A 17,584-nucleotide genomic window follows, 5' to 3' on the forward strand; every position below is an offset into this window, starting at 1 on the left:
CGCCGGCCGCCCCGCTCCGCCTGGCGCCCGCCGCGGGAAAGGGCGCGGACCGCGGGCGGCGGGCGGGGACAAAGATCCCCGCAGCCCCCTTTAGGCGCTGGAGTTAGTCTGATCCCTTGAGAAAGTCTGCGTTTCCGGCGCCCTCGCTCTCCAGCCTCCGTTGGGATAATTTGCCATAGTAACGACAATCAATCATCATCGTCACGGTCACCCGCGATTTACTTCTTTATATATTTCTGACCCCCTCGCTTAGTCTTCACGCCAGCCCCTCGGGAGACGGGATGGTCCCCTTTTTGCCTATGGCGAACCCGAAGCTCTGAGCGGTCACGAGTGGGCCGAGGGGACACGGCCAGTAAGTGGCAGAGCCGGGATTCGAACCCAGAGCGGTGGGACGCCACGGCCCCTGCACCTGCTGGTGGGCAGCGGGTTCAAGTCTGCGCCTCCCTGGCCCGAGGCAGGCCAGGCATCCAAGTGCTTCTTGCATTTCTTGTGACTGCCCTGGCGTTATGTATCCCGTGGCAGGGGAGCGCCTCTCCACACCTGTGGTTGGGAAGCCTTTCCTAACCCGTGCTTGCGTCCAGGAAGGAGCCAGGGCTCCCTAGGCTCGATGTACCTGGATTTCATTTCTCATTCAGGTGGGCTGTGACCTTGGCGCTGGTCCATGTCCTCCTGAATGGTTTTCTTTTAGCACCTGGGCGCCCTTATTGCTTTCTTCTCTGCCAGGAGTTAAATAGACCAGCTTGCATTCTCTAGGGGGGGAAATGGAGTTTACAGATGTTAGTTAAGGTCACGGTCACGAAACTCTTTTTCATTTCTCTCTGACCTATGTAGATTCAAATTTTGCATTTTGCCTGCTTATAAAGGTCGTTTACATTGCTTTGAGTATCCCTTCGTGACCTATAATTCGTGACCAATAATTAATTTGAAGGTTAAGTTGTGAGAATTGAAGTTTCTTTCTGTTAATCCTTAATGGAGTTGTATGTAAATGGAGGTGACTTCACAACCTTCTTTTGAGATAACAGCCCTTTTCACTAAGGTATAATTTTATATCTTTAGAACAGTTTGGTAAGTCTCTCTTCTGAAAGTCGATGGATTCAGTAAAGCTTTTTAAATAAAAGGCATCCAGTCTGTGAGTTCTGTAGACTCATTCACTGTAGAAAAGACAAGCGGGGATCCTTCATTAAAAGGCCAAAACATAAAGATTCAGGGTGTTCTGGACAGTCCTCAAAACCTCCCTTTTCCTTTGAGAACTTGGCTGCTCTGCCTGGACTTTTGGCTGGGAACCACGGCTACTTTACTAAAGAATTGACATTTTAGGTTCTTAACTTCAGGAATGGTTGGTGAAAATATTGCCCCTACTGTTGGGGGCATGCAGAAAACCCAGTTAACTTAGCCGAAACCCTTCTTTTGTTACATTAATGCATTTTCCCCTTTTATAAATATTTGGCATTTCTCAAGCCTGTTGAATTATCCTGAGGTGAGATTAAAACCATAAACAGGAAGAGCCAGGGGATCCTTGTTTAACAAGTGTCCCACGCGATTCGGTGATGAAGTAAGTGTGGGCACCTGTATTAGGTGATAGGCCAACGCCCTTCTTTAAATGAAAGGGCATGAAATTCACCTGTGTCTGTGGTGTTTTAGCTCCTTATCCTTTGCTTCTGTGTGGGGAGCGTCTTAGATCAATCCTGACTTTGCAAACGTTACCTGCTTCCCTGCTAGGAGATTTCTAAAAGGCTCAACAGACATCCCGTTCACCAGAGCTCTGATTTTTATGGCAAACCTTCGGGAGGGAGCAAAATCTGGCTTTTCTGCTTACTCTCTGGGTTGACGTAGTGGAAAATGCTCTCATTGGGGCCTGTGTTGGATAAGTTTTGATAGTTGAGCGGTAGAATCATTTGCCAGTCTGTTTGGAGCTAAGGTGCCTATGGCTATGTGCAAAATATTTATTTATGAGGTTAATGACCTGCTTAAAACCACCTGGCTCATACCTGGGAAGACCAGTTCCTCATATGTGTGAGTATCGTGCTTGTACTGAAAGATTAAAAACTATGAATTCACTTAGCAAGTTTAAAGCAGCTTTTGTTTGCTGAAGCCGCCTGATTTTCTTATTTTGGGGCCCTGACCATTTCTTCTTTAATCCCTGAGTTTTTGACTTTCACTTTATTGTTCCAAGTTTCCGGTGGTAGGGAGGGAAGGGAGCATGGTCGGGATTACATGACTTGTAGCAATAATCATTTCTCTCTCTTCCACTCAGACCCCTGGCTGGTACCGTGAAACCCCAGGGCCCATCTCTCAAGCAGAAATCACAAGTTGTTTTGTTCTCTTCTCATAAATGATTAGACTACAACAAATCCTTGAGGCCGCAGCGTCCTGTGCTTGTCTGGCTCATAGTAGGCACTCTGGAGAGGTATAGGCTTTTAAAAAGAGTTTTTGTTTGCTTTTTTCCCTTGTCCATGGCTTAACGGGAGTCAGGTGGCATTTTCTCATTAGAAAGTTCTCAACAGAAAACATACCCAGTCTTTATGCCCCGAGGCTCCGGGCCGCTTTTAAAAGTCCCTTCTGATGATGATTTCCTAAGAGGTAGGTTCCCTAGCACTGTGAAGCCCCTGTGTGATGTCTGGACACCGCTTTCGAAGATGGGAGCGTAGCATTTGTTGTGTTTCTTTGGGAAACCGTGAAAGTATGTGGGTCGTCGATCTCCTTTGCTTCTGTTAGCATAATTGATATGTGTATCACGGTTCTCTCAGAACACGTTTGTAGAGGAACTGCTGCTTATCATTGTCCTACATCTTATTTAATAAAAGGACGCCAGGCCCTCCGATGTTTCCAGGAAGGGAATACTTAGATGCTTTTGTATCTCTGTGATATCCGGCCTCTGCCCAGACCCAGTTCCACTATCGTCCCATCCTACTCTTCAGAATAGTTCTTAGTAACTTTAAATATATATATTATATTTGTTAAATATATATTTAGCCTGTTAGTGTGACCATCAAATATGCCCTGAGCAAGTCATAGAAGCTTTACTCCATGTTTCTGCTCCTGCCTTTTATAACAACCTCATTTCATTGTTTCTGGCAATATGTCTGGGCATTCCTTCCAGCAAAAGCTGTTTCTGTTGACCAATTTTTTGGGGGTGTCGAAAAAAACCAGAGACCTTTTTGTCTGTGACTCCACAAACCAGAGCTATCAGCAGCTTGTAGGGTCGGGGCTTATCTTCATCAGGAGAAGGAAAAACTCTCTAACAATTAGAGTGATCCCAGGCCTTTGGTGGTAAAAAGTGCCTCCACCCCAATTGTTGATTCCGGGATTAGGCACAGGTGAAGGGGGATTCACAAACCAGAGACAAGCTGGATTCGACCTCTAAGGTTCACCCACTGCTAGAATGCCCCAGAATTCTACACCTCCCCCTTGAACTTCAGTGCCTGCCCGTTTTCATAAAGAGCTGACTTTCTGGAGGTGGACACCCAAGTCTCTGCTGCTTTCACAAATACGATATTTACATTGAGCTGTGATAATGCAGAGAAGGGCAAAAATAAAGGCTTTGAAAAGGAACTGCAAGTAACCCTTTATCAGTTTTGCATACATCTTGGTAATGACCACATTGCAACTATTGTGCAGTTATCTTTCTATCTGGCTTGTGTTTAAAAGCACACAACAAAGAATTTAGAGACTAAAAGGGGTCTCAATAGTAAAAATGCTTTAAAAAGCTGGGCCATCTCTTGGCCGGTACTGCCGAGGGTCTACACTATTCCAATGCTGACCGATAGATACTTTACTTGGCCCTGGGGATAAAAAACTGAGATACCTCCTGAATCCCCCCCCCCCAAAAAAACCCACCTGTCAAATTTTTGGCATCATCCTGACTGTAAGCATGCTTGACCTTGGGGAAAGTGAACAATGCTTATTCTCATAGCAGCAACGCCGTATGAAGTATTTATCTAGAACACTCTTCCCTGCAGACTTGCGATGGGGGGAGGGTATTCTGGGGGAGGGCTTCATGAGGCTCCAGGTCTCTCTCTCTTGCCCTTCCCTGGCTGCAGGGCCTTGGATGGATTCTTCCCCCTTCCTTTCTTTTCCCATCCCTAAGGGAGAGTAACAGCAGCCATCCCGTGGGGCTGTGTGAGGCTGGGAGAGCACACGGTGTATAGCAGGTGTTCAGCGAACAAGGGCTGTGTTTCAGGTGGCTTTGTGTTTCTATCGGTACTTGTCTGGTAACTGCATTCTTCTGGAAAAAAGTAAGGAGTCGGTTGAGTTGCCCTGGGGAGCTGTTTCAGATTTTTAAGAGTCTGAACGTAGCTGTTCTCTAGTGATGTGAAGGGCTGGACACAGCCTGATGCTGGCTTTCAGGGAGCTGTTACCTTACGCTCCCTCCAGACTGTGCCATTTTAGGTATGAAGATATATACAAGGTCCTTGCCTTCTGCCCCAATCCATAGTCTTACCCAATCTAAGCCCTTGCCTTCATTCCATGAGGAAATCCCCGTGGGCAATCACCATTTGGGGAAAGCTGTGTTGTCCCTTAATTCCAGAATTGATTTAATCTGGCCACTTTGTGGCTCCTGTAGTTTCTCACTGTGCACGTCCCATTGCTCCGGCCTCTAGACCTGTGTTATAGGCTCGGTTAACCTACAATGCCACATCTGTCCCTCCATGTTCCATTTTCTTTGTCCTTTTCTATTGGCTTCTATCAGAGTTCCTGAACCAGTGATGTGCAAGTCACATTCAGCCACAGGCAGGCTTTGTTTGGCTCAAGGACTTTAAACACCAACCAAAAAATAACCCTTGAATTAGAAGACAGCATTTGAAAATCCTTCAAGCTGGGATTTCCAGCTTTTCTTGAAAAATCGGAAAAGTTGGCCACGCTCGGCCAAGAATCCCATGAGGTAGCCATCGGCTGGGACTGCACACAGCTGCCCCCAGTTAGAGGGATGGCCCTGTGCTCTTCAGTTTGCCACAGGCCTGGCCACTCCTTATCACTCATCCTTAATGTCTAGGTCTTTGCCATTTGTCTTTGACAGTATTTTTTTGTTATTTGTTTTTCTTTGAAGACAAAAACAAAATATGTGTCTACATGTATGTGTGCACCCATGTTGCTATTAAAACCCGAGAAGGATTATCAGTGGCTAATAAAAATAATCTACCCTTTCTCTGCAACTTCCTCCCCTCAGCAATGTCCTTCGCACATCCACCTCCGTCCTTACAATGCTGCGAGGTGGGTGTTACTGCACCCGTGGGAGAGATGAGGTTGTCACTCTGATTTGGCTTACCTGATCTGTTTGATATGACCGTGTCAGGGGTGGGGAAGAAGTTTATAGGACCCCTCCCTTGTACTTTCCCACACTAAGCAGTTTCTCACGGGCAGGGCATTTTAGGCATCTCTTCTTAGGATGCATGGCTTGGGACAAGGAAACAAGGCAGGTCCCATTGGTAAAGATGCAGCTACGTGCCAGGGGATTGCTATTCCTCACGCTGGCCCCATAGAGGCCACACACTCCATTTATGGGCTGGATAAATGGAGTTGAACACACTGGGCAGTACAACTTGCAGACCACTTTATAACTCTGTCAAATAACCGGATCTAACCTCTCAACCGTCTGATCCATAAGGGAACATTTGAACCCACCCTAAAAAGTGTAGGAAAAATGAATTTGATATATTTGTTTTAATCTAATGGGCTTCTTCCTTAGTAAAGTAGCTGGAAATGTCTGGTATCCTCACTTTGGTTAAACTTACCACCCCCGAAATAAGGGTATTTAAAATATATTTTGAAATGGATAGTTACAATGTTTGGGGTAATACTTTTGTATAATTAAGACATTGGGGGGAAGCATGCCTCTTTAAAAGGAATATTCTGCAAGCCTTAAGCCAGCTCTCTTTAATATTACAGACTGATTTGGAGTGGGGGGGATCTTCCTGCGGGCACAAAAAGACCTCTAATAGTTCATTGTTCAACTGAGAATCCAAGCTCCAATTTTTTCATTGTGAGCAGCTTTCTCCTTCAAACGCCAAACAACCCTAAATGGTTTTTAAAGACGGTTCAGGGAACTCCGAGTACCACTATTTCATGTTTAGATCGTGTTCCCAGTAACAAAAAGTAGCATGCTCACTTATTAAAAGCCCCTTCCCAAGGCTCTGGACTGTTGTTTCTTTCTTTCTTTTCTTTTTTTTTTTTTTTTCCATATCTCTCCCCACTTGTGTCTAAAGTGAAGTGATTGTAAAACAGAATGGCACGTAAACTTATTCAAATACAGCACTTTGTGGACACTCTCTGCTTTTTATTGCAAGGTAACAATCCCGGCTGTTTGTTTTAGAAATGGTAATGTTGTATCATTGTAACAAATTATACTTAAAAATCATTTAGTGTGAAATTGCAGATTAATCCCATAGGGATAGGGTATTAACAATCACCCAGCCCTTTGGAGCATACAGATGGTGAATCTGGGATTTACAATAGGAACAATCACTGATTACATGCATGGGTGTAACGGACAAAAAGGCCTCCACAACTTCAGCTTGGAGAATACGGTGGAGGTCCTAGCGCCTGACTTGTTTGGGACTCTCCGTTCCGAAGAATGCCTGTTTGATCACCTAGCCTATGTGAGCTGCTGCAGCGCGTCCTATGTGCTTTGAAACCTACCAAGGGTTGTCTCCCTGTGCTTCGCTTCCACCCTTCTAAATGCCATTAGAATTGGTTGAAAGAGCAATTTCACAGTGGGGTGTGCAGATGTGCCCAACCAAGAGCGCTCGTTATCCAAACCATTACCTGCTGTTCACTAGGCACCAGGAAGAAAGTTGTCATGCACGTGGACCGGGGGCCGGGGAGGGCTCTGCACTTCAGAAGTGAATCTGTGCCTGAAATGGAAAGGATCCCTAAGTGCAATACCCCTGATTTTGAAACTTCTTTGGCAGAGCTCCAGACTGCAAACCCCAGGACGTGCACGCTACGTAAACGGGGGACTCGTACACACAGTCTTGAGTACAGACCATGTTACAGTGAGTGACCAGCCAGTGTGTGCTTGGGACTCTGAACTCATTCAGCGAGTAACACTGATTTCTTTTAAACTGTATACTTAAAAATAACTCCCTGAACTTCTAAACTCAGAATAGCCATTTCAATGCCAATTTAGATTCCTACATAGCTTCTAGATACACCCGTATAAGTCCCCTCCCGCATCTCAGCTTTGATTTTTAGATGCAAAGGTAAGAAAGTTTCCAATCAAAAGAACAAGTTGGGGGTGGAGGGGTGGGGAACAAGTTGTCTCAGAAGGCAACCAAAAACCTGGAATGCTGGAAAGAATTTAATATAATTCTCTTGGCTTTTTAGGGCTGTTTCTCAAAAACAAAACCCTTTTATCTGGATGAACGTTTTATTCCAAATATTCTTTATCCAGACATTGTTTTGTTGACACTGCTCAGAGCAAAATAGGAGTGGAGTCTAAGTGGATGTTGTCTTTGACCGGAGAAACTGTTTTTTGCTTTTAGGCAAATGCACCCCACACTGTTTTTACTGCTTTTCCTAAACGCAGGGATTTGCGCCCCTGATGGTCCAGCCGAGTGGTAATGACCGTGTCCTCTCTATCGGACCCGTTAATGACCCTCCCAGAAGGGTTTTACAGCTCCATCTTGAGGGGACGCTTGTAAGCCTCTCAGGATTATTCTAGAGGTGCTTTGCAACTGGCCCTTATTTTAGCTCTGCCTCCTAGGAGCTGGGTTGGGAACAGAATCAGTGTGGCCTTTACTGTCATGGTAGTAACATGGAGGCAAGGCTCAGTCCTTGGGAAAAGTCTGTTGTATCAGCTTTGAGACCCATTATGGCATCAGATACAAAGTATATGGTTGGTGATACACTCCTTTAAAAAGGAAAGATTTGCTGGGGCACCTGTGTGGCTCAGGAGGTTAATTGGACTGGCTCCTGATTTCGGCTCAGGTCACGGTCTCAAGGTTGTGAGATTGAGCCCTGCATCAGGCTCCACGCCTAGCATGGAGCTTGCTTTAGATTCTTTCTCTCCTTCTGCCCCTCCTCCTCAGCTCCCACGCATGCGCCCGAGTGAGTGCTTTCTTAAAAGGATTGGCCAAAGCTGAAAAATTTTGATTTTAACCCATAGTATAAGCTAAATATCCATGAGTACATTCTGATATAAATGCTGGAAGAAATAGAGAAACGTACGAGAGTTGAATATTCCTTTCAGAAGAATCCCAGTTACTGTATGTAGACAACATCTGGAAGGGGAGCATGACTGCCCACCTTTCTCCTTCCCCTTCACTGTTGAGCTGGTCTTAGTGACCCCCCCGCCAACTTACAGCGTTTAGAGAGGAAGATGCAGTAACTTGACAGCAGAGCAACCTGGCACATATATTGACCTTGACCAAGAGATGAAGGTTAATGTCAGCCGTGATGCCCTGGGGATCCCATGCCCCACCCCCTGATAGGATGTGATGGGATGAAAAGGCACAGAGGCACTTCACCCCCGTGGTAGCCTTCTTAAAAAACCTATAACTTCAGTCTACTCATGAGGAGAACATTAGAAAATCCCAAATTGAGGCTCATTCTACAAAATACTGGATCAGTACCCTTCAAACTCCATAGTCCTGAAAAGCAACAAAAGTATGAGAAACTATCTCAGACCAAAGGTGAGGACACGGTGAGTAATGCTCCGTGGTACGCTGGGTTGGATCCTAGAAGAAGAAAAGAACATAGTGGGGGAAAAAAAAACACAATAAAATCTGAATCAATTCTGGAGTCTATTTATAGAAATGTACCACCATTGCTGTAACAAACACACCATTGTAATGTGAAAGGACCTGGGGGCACTAGGAGAGGGGTATGTGGGAGATCTCTGTATAATCTTACAATGTTTCTGTAAATGTAAAATCCTTCCAAAACCATTCATTTAAAATCACGTAAATGACACCTCCATGTTTGTAGCTGTAGGATTTCCAAAGGCCAGGAGGTGGACACAACCGAGTGCCCAATAGTGGAGAAGTGGGTTAATACAATGTGGTTACACAGGGAACATTCAGCCTTAATAAGGAAGAAAATTCCGACACATGCTACAACATGGAAGAAACTTGAGGACATTACACTCAAATGAGATAAGCCCAGTCACAAAAAGATAAATGCTGTAGGATTCCTCTTCTATGCAGTACCTAGAAAAGTCAAATTCATAGTGACAGAAAGTACAATGGTGTTTGCTGGGTGGGGAGGGGGATGGAGGGTTACTGGTTGATGGGTATAGAATTTCCATTTTGAAAGATGAAAAAGTTCTGAAGATCTGTTGCACGACGATGCAAATGTCCTTAGTACTACCAAACTGGGCATCATATGGTAAATTTTATGTCCTATTTTTAATCAATTTAAGGTTTTTTTTTTTTTAATCAAGGAAATGCATAGGACAGCTGTACAAATGAGGAAAGCCTTTGCTTCCCATAAAAAAGACCTATGGCTGGGTTCTTAGCCTTGATGCTATTGACATTTGTGCTTGATGATTTTTTTTTTAAGATTTTATTTATGAGAGAGAGAGAGAGGGCAGGGGAGGAGTAGAGGGAAAGGGATAGGCAGACTCTGTGCTCAATGTAGAGCCCGACAGGGGGCTTGATCCCATGACTCAGATCAGGGCCTGAGCCAAAACCAAGAGTCAGATGTTTGACTGAGCCACCAAGGGGCCCCCTGATGGTTCTTTACGGTGGGGGGGTTCTGTCCTGTGCATTGTAGGGTGTTTAACAGCATCCCTGGTCTCCCCACCAGAGGCCCAGAGCACCCCTTCCCCTATCATGGCAACCAAAAATGTCCTCAGACATTAATGTCCCCTGGGTCTCAGGGAGAAAGTTGCGTTGACAGAGAACCATCGGTCTACTGAAAGACTAGGGAGGAAAAGAAACCGATCTTAAAAAAAATTGTCTACACCTTCACTGTCCAGTACGGTAATCGCTAACCATATGGGACTATTTAAACTTAAACAATTAAAACGAAATGAGAGTTTCAGTTTACTAGCCACATCTCAAGTGCTCGTTGGTCACATGTGGCTTGTGGCTACCATATTGGACATGACAGATGGAGACCATTACCATCCTCACAGAAAGCTCTATTGGCAACACTGTCTAGGTGTTGTGTTTAGTCACTGTATTTCTCCTCTCACCCGTTTGGTGTGTGTACTCCTTTTTAAAGTCCTTTCCAGGCTATCCGTGTGCGCGATGTTGATCGTGAACGACAGCAGTCTTATTATATACTATGTTGGTGAGAATATGGGGAAATAAATACTCTAGTATACTATTTGTGAGAGCTTAAATTGGTTCAACCTCTACCAAGGGCAACTTGACAGACAGCAGGTCTGCCATTAGCCAGGCCGGTAACTGTTAACAAAGCCGCCCCTTGTTACGGGCTCACAGCTGCCCTAGTGGCAAAAACATGAATGGGGACAAAAAGCAAATAATTTGTGAGTTGAGCTTACCTACCTGTTAGTGACCCCCGCAAACACCTCTCAGAGCTCCTTTGTTCTGTCTCTTAAACATCTAACAGCACCCATCCGCTGAAGATAAGCCTGGTTAGCAGTCCCCCCCAATTCTGGCCATCCTGGTGTCGTCCCCACGCAGCTGGATCTAAGGAGCCGACAAGCAGATGGAAGCCGAGGTCTGTTCGGCCCTGAAAGTGAGGGGTGGAAGGGCCTTGCGTGCGTTTGGATGTTATGCTCTGTAAGCACCTTGAAATGGTTTCTGGGCTCTTGCACTGTACGTCTACTCTCCTTTCTTAGGCAAATAAAAACTAACTGTTCGTATTCAAACACACCTTTAATTCTCAGAATCGGGAAATGCAGACTTCCTCCTCCTCTTTTCCAAGACCTTGAAGTCACAAAAATAGACATGGTAGCATTGGGCAGGGCCTTTCAGTGAGAGGATTGTTCTGTAAGGTCTGACACTCAGCGAGATCCTTGCGTGGTCTGAGTATGAGGGGGGTCAGTTAACTGTTTCTCTTTTCCAAAAAAAAATTTCTCCTTTGGTTGTCAGAGATGGGCTGAAGTCATTCTCTTATGTTCTGTCTCATTCCTTGTTGGTGTTTCAAAACTCAAATGTCAAGTCCCTGTCACCTTATTTATCCATCAGATTTTGGAAAGGATTGGACTCCTAGTGGGAGAGGGGCATAGAGGAGTGGGAGACGGTGTAAGGCATTTGTACACCTTTGGCTGATTTTTTAAAGTAACAAATTAGGATTTTAAAAAAATTTTAAGCATGCAACAGCATAGTAGTGACAAAAACCAAGAAATACATAGAAATTAGCCAACCTTGAAGACATTATGCTAAGTGAAGTAAGCCAGCCACAGAAGAACAAATGCTGCATGGTTTTACTTATGAGATCCTTAAGATAGCCAAACTTGTAGAAACAGTAGATTGGTGATGGCCAAAGGGTGGGGGGAGGGGGACATGGGGACTTGATTCAACAGGTGTGAGGGTAGAATTATGTAAATAATTTCTACAGAGCCAGACAACATAGTGCCTATTGTTAACCATTAAGTGGGTGGACTTCGTGTTAAAGGTTCTTACCACAAGGAAAGTAAATGTTACAGGCTAACAGAAAAAAAATTAGCCAAAGAATACAAACCATTGGTTGGTTGTTTTTTTTCCTAGTTTAAGTATAATTGACAAAATTGTAAGATACTTACGTGTATAACGGGATGATTTGACACGCCTATACTTTGTGAATGGGTTCCTCCCATTAGGTTAATTAACCTGTCCATCACCTCACCTATTTTTGTATATGTGTGAGAACACTGAACTTGTGCTCTCTCAGCCAATTTTAATTATACAGCAGAGTTACCAACTATAGTCACCATGGTTTACATTAGATCCTCCGATCTTACTCCTTTTATAACTGAAAGTTTGTACCTTTTGACCCATTTCTCCATATTCCACCCCGCTCCAGTCCCTGGCAACCACTTTTCTACTGTTTTATTGAGTTTGACTCTTCTAGATTGCACATATTTGTCTTTCTCTGGATTATTGCACTTAGCATGCTGTCCTCCAGGTTCATCTGTGTTGTTGCAAATGGCAGGATTTCCTTTTGTGAGGCTGGATAATATTTCATTGTGTGTGTGTGTGTGTATGTATACACACCACATCTTCTTTATCCATTCATCCATTGACAGACACTTAGATTGGTTCCATACATTGGCTATTGTGAATAATGACCCAATGAACAGGGGAGCGTAGGAACCCCTTCAAGATTGTGATTTCATTTCCTTTGGAAATCTACCCAGGAGCGGGCTTGCTGGATCATACGGGTAGCTCTATGACGTTCTTGAGGAAACGTCATACTATTTTCCACAGTGGCTGCACCAGTTTACATTCTCACCAGCAGTGTGCAAGGGTCACATTTTCTCCACATCCTCTTCAACCTTTGCTATTCCTTGTCTTTTTGATAATAGACATCCCTATGTCTGTATATGAGGTGATCTCGCTGTGGTTTTCATTTGCATTTCCCTGATGATCAGTCAGGTTGAACATCTTTTCATGTACTTACTGAACATTTGTAGGTCTTCTTTGGAAAAAAAATAGGCTATATAGGTCCTTTGTCCATTTTTTCATTGGGTTTTTTTTGCTATTGAGTTGTATGGGTTCCTTGGATGTTTCGGATAAGAACCCCTAATCCGATATATGGTTTGCAAGTATTTTCTCCATTTTACGGGTGGCCTTTTCATTTTGTTAATGGCTTCCTTTGCCGTGCAGAAACTTTTTAGTTTGATGTGGTCCCACCTGTTTATTTTTGCTCTTGTTGCCTTGCTTTTTGGTGTCAAGTCCAAAAAATCATTGCTAAGACCAATGTCAGGGAGCTGATCCTCTATTGTTTTCCTCTAGGAGTTTTATGGTTTCAAGTCTTTAATATGTTTTTAGTTGATTTTTGTGTATGGTGTAGGATAGTGGTCCAATTTGTTTTGCATGTGGCTGTCCAGTTTTCCCAGTACCATTTATTAAAGAGACTATCCTTTATTATATATTCTTGGCTCTATTGTATATTAATTGGCTCCTTTTTCATAAACTAATACACACGAGTTTATTTCTGGGCTCTCTGTTCCATTGATCTGTGTCTGTTTTTATGCCAATACCACACCATACTGTTTCAATTATTAAAGCATTGCAATGTAGTTTGAAATCTGGAAGTGTGATACTTCTGGCTTTGTTGTTGTTTCTCAATATTGCTGTGGCTATTCAGGGTCTTTTTTGTTTGTTTGTTTCAGTTCATACAATTTTTTTTTAAGATTTTATTTCTTTGTTTTAGAGAGCAAGAGAGCACAAGCGGGGAGGGGAGTAGAGGGAGAGTGTCAAGCAGACTCTGTGCTGAGTGTGGAATCCAATACAGGGCTCGATCCCAGGACCCTGAGATCAAGACCTGAGCCAAAATCAAGAGTCAGACACATAACTGACAGAGCCACCCAGTGCCCCTCATTCATATAAATTTTAGGACTTTTTTCTTCATATCTGTGAAAAATGGCATCAGAATTTTGATGAGGATTGTATTGAATCTAGATTCCTTTAGGTAATATGGACATTTAAACAATATTCTAATCCATGAATATCTTTCCACTTATTAGTGTTCAACTTCTTTTAATATCTTAAAGTCTTCAGTGTACAGATCTTTTAGCTCCTTGGTTAAACTTATTCATACGTATTTTATTCTTTTTGATGGTACTGCAAGTTGAATTGTCTTCTTAATTTTTCTTCTAGTTCATTGTTGCCAAGGAGTTTTATGGAGAAAGGCTTTAAATCTCTTAAAGGTCTAGAAGGAAGACAGGAATAAATGTAAAGAGAGATTTTTCATGGATAATTTTTAATGGTGGTAAATATACATAAAATTCATCTTAACCATTTGTAAGTATACAGTTATGTAGCATTCAGTATATTCACAGTGTTGTGCAATCATTCATCTCCAAAACTGAATCATTTTCTCAAACTGAAACTCTGTCCCCATCAAACACTAACTCTCATCCCCTCTCTCTCCAGCCCCTGGTAAGTACTGTTCTTTCTGTATGCATTTTACTACTCCAGAAATCTCCTGTAAGTGGGGTCATTCAGGATTTGTCCATTTGCAACTTATTTTGCTTAGCATGTCTTCAAGATTCATCCGTATTATAGCATGTGTCAGAATTTTCTTCTTTTCCTTTTTAAGGCTGAATAATATCCCATTGCAATTGTATATAAATATATATTCATTTATTCTGTTGTCTGTGTGCACATACATACACATTTTTATTTATCTGTTGATAGACACTTGGGTTATTTCTACCTTTTGGCTATTGCAAATGATATTGATATGAACATGGGTGTATAAATATCTGTTTGAGTCCCTGAGTCCCTGTTTTCAATTCTCTTGAGTATATACCTAGGAGTGGAATTGCTGGATCATATGGCAAGAGACTTCTCTTTAAGACCCTGAGTACAGAACCTGTGCTAGTCTGACTGAGTGGCTTACAAAACAGACTCTTACTTCTCACAGTCCTGGAGGCAGGGAAGACTAACCAAGGTGCTAGGAGATTTGGTACTTGGTGAAGGCTTTTGCAAAGGTCATCTTCTTGCTCTGTGCTCACATGGCCTTTCTTTCTTGCTCTTTGGTACCAATCCCATCATCAATGTTCCACTCTGCTGACCTCCTCTAAACCCAATTACCTCCCAAAAAGGTTTTACCTCCAAATATCATCACACTGGGAGTTAGGGCTTCAACACAGAAATTTGGGGAGGACACAAACATATGGTCCATAATTGAATCCTTCTAGATTTTTATCCTAAATCTTTCGCAATTTTCTCCCCTTTACTCATTTAATGGAAATTAACCCCTGGGTCACATTCTTTTTGTAAGGCGTATTGAGGACTGTCAGTGTATTTGAATTTCATCAGCGGTTTGCTTAATGTGGAAATGAATTACTTAATTACAACAGCAAGTTGAATCGGGTACAAATAGGTTTGGGAACAAATAAAGGTGACTCTTAAGCATTCAGTTCAACCTGTGGGCATAGAAGCGGGGAGTCTTGTGCGCATGCGGGTCACCTGGAGATCTTATTAAAAGGCAGGTTCTGACTCACTAAGTCTAGGATGAGGCCTGAGGTTGTATAGTTCTGAGTCCTCCCAGTTGGTGCTGATGTTGCTGGTTCCCAGACCTTAGGAAGCAAGGTTCTAGAAGGTCTCTTGCTGCTTTTGAGACTTCAGCAGAGGTGAGTGTCTTCCGTGTGTTCACCAGGGTTGAGAAAGCGGTGATTAATTTTGGGATTCATTTGGTGAAGGTCAGTTAAGAGAGTAAATTTGTCATGGTTTTAATTAATCCTGGGGAGTAATAAGCCACCCCAAACTTAGTGGCATAAAGCTTCCACCCTTTCTTGTTCTCACTGATTCTGTGGGTAACGAATCCCAGCAGGTCTTGTCTTTGCTCCTCGATGTCTGGGACCTCAGCTGGGAAGACTGGAGGGTTGGGGTTGGAAGTGACTTGACAGCTGGGCTCAAAGTATCTGAAGACTCATTCACTCTCAAGTCTGGCTCCTCGCTGGAGTGGACTGAAGGACAGGGCCCTGCCATTCAGAGGGGTCTATATGTGGCCTCTCCACCTGGAGGGGCTCCCTCACAGCATGGCGGTCTTGGGGCAGCCAGACTGCGATGGCAACTGTGTCTTTGACCTAGCCCCAGAAGCCCCACAGTGTCCCTTCTGCCACATTCTGTTGGTTAGAAGTGAGTCACAAGCCCATCTAAATTCAAGAGAGGGAATTAAACTCGGTATTTTATAGAGGAATGGAAAGATCTAGAAGAGCAGGTGGAAGGGAGATATTGTGGTGGCCATTTTCAGAAAATCCAATCTGCCAAACCTAATTTAAAATTTTTTTCACTTCTAGATTAAGGTATTTTTGGCAAAATACACCTTTTCAGTACATCTCTTTGATATTAAAATCATCTTATTAGCGGTTAAAATCTTGCTCAGGGACCCAGGAGCAGGGATGATAGATTCACACTGAAGTCTTTCCAAATGTATCACCCTGAGAGCACCCTGGGTCTCCTCCTTTTAAGGCTTTTTTTTTTCTTTTTAAAAGATTTTATTAATTTATTTGACAGAGAGCACACACACAAGTAGGGGGAGTGGCAGGCGGAGGGAGAGGGAGAAGCAGGCTCCCAGAAGAGAAGAGAGCCCAACTTGGGGCTCGATCTCAGGACCCTGGGATCATGACCCCAGCCCAAGGCAGATGCCCAGCGCACTGAGCCACCCAGGCACCCCCTCCTTTAAGGCTTTCACAAGACCGTTGCATCCTTGATAACTATTCATTCTTACATCACGGGCCTGTCCAGGCAGGACCTCAGACGACACAGCAATGCTACTAATGTGTGGAGGCCTTTGCAAAGAGGTTAATCAGAGTCCTTGGGCACAACTTGCTGGCCTGCCTGTACCTGTCCAGATATTCTTCTCTTCCAACAGGTGAGCAGTTCCATCACTGACCGGTTGCCCAGGTTCCCCGCAGTTTGTAGACCCCAGCATTACTTCCTGCTCCCTCCCTCCCCTACTCCAATGTTGTTCGGCTATCTTGGTCTCACTTCCCCCATTTCCAGGCTAACGAGTTGAGTTGACAGGATTGTTAATTTCACTTCTTTGTTGTGACAAACGTATCAGGTTACCTAAGATGTTGTCCTTAGGGGGAACTGGGCGAAGGATCTGGGGGAACCCTGTATTGTTTTTGCAACTTTCCTGTAAGTCTATAAATATCCCAAAATGCGTGTGTGTGTGTGTGTGTGTGTGTGTGTGTGTGTGTGTACAGGCACACACACAGACATACATGAAGTCAGCCACACTTCTTGGTGCTTTTAAAAACAATCATTTATGTGATGTAGTCATTATTAGAAAGTTTTAATGTGAATAGACACAAGGTTTGGCTAGCCGTGCATATCTGAATGTGGCAGATTATAAGTGGCTGGTGGATGAATGTCTTGCGGGGTTATTCCTACTTCCTTATTTAATAACTGGATTCGTAAGGGCTTCTTAAGCCTGAGTGACCCATGCTTTGTGGCCAGGCCTGGCCCAGTGACCCCTACCAAGGCCCCTGTCCCAATTCGTCTATCAGAGAAAAATGAATCTATTTCAGGAGCTATCAGTCCTCATTATCTCTAATTGGGTCTGGCAGCTGGAGACAGGCCTCATTATTTTTAATTGGGGCCCATCCTTCTAGAACAAAACGCCACCCAGTTGCATGCCGACCATGCGGGGATATGTGCTTGCAAGTTCAAAGTGAAATTGCATTGTGGGATTTCCAGGAAATCACACTATTTTCTGTCCTTTTGTTTCACCTAGCTTTATAGTTGTAGTCTTGGGTTGTTAAACCAAAAATAATAATTGAATTGGGACCGTCCGTGTTTATGTCAGAGGGCTTTTGTTGTTGTCGTTAGCACGTGGGTAGTCGTAATGGAAGTTTTTCTTCCAAAATTAATGAATATTATAATACTGGATATAATTTGGCACTTTGCTCATTTAAGCATCATTGAAGCTGTGGGCATGGTGTTATGCCATGGATACATTTGCCTTGTTTAAAGGGACTCATTTTTGCTAATTCTAATTTACTACAAAATAGATA

Source organism: Ailuropoda melanoleuca, chromosome 12, assembly GCF_002007445.2.
Source record: "Ailuropoda melanoleuca isolate Jingjing chromosome 12, ASM200744v2, whole genome shotgun sequence".
Lineage (NCBI taxonomy): Eukaryota > Metazoa > Chordata > Mammalia > Carnivora > Ursidae > Ailuropoda > Ailuropoda melanoleuca.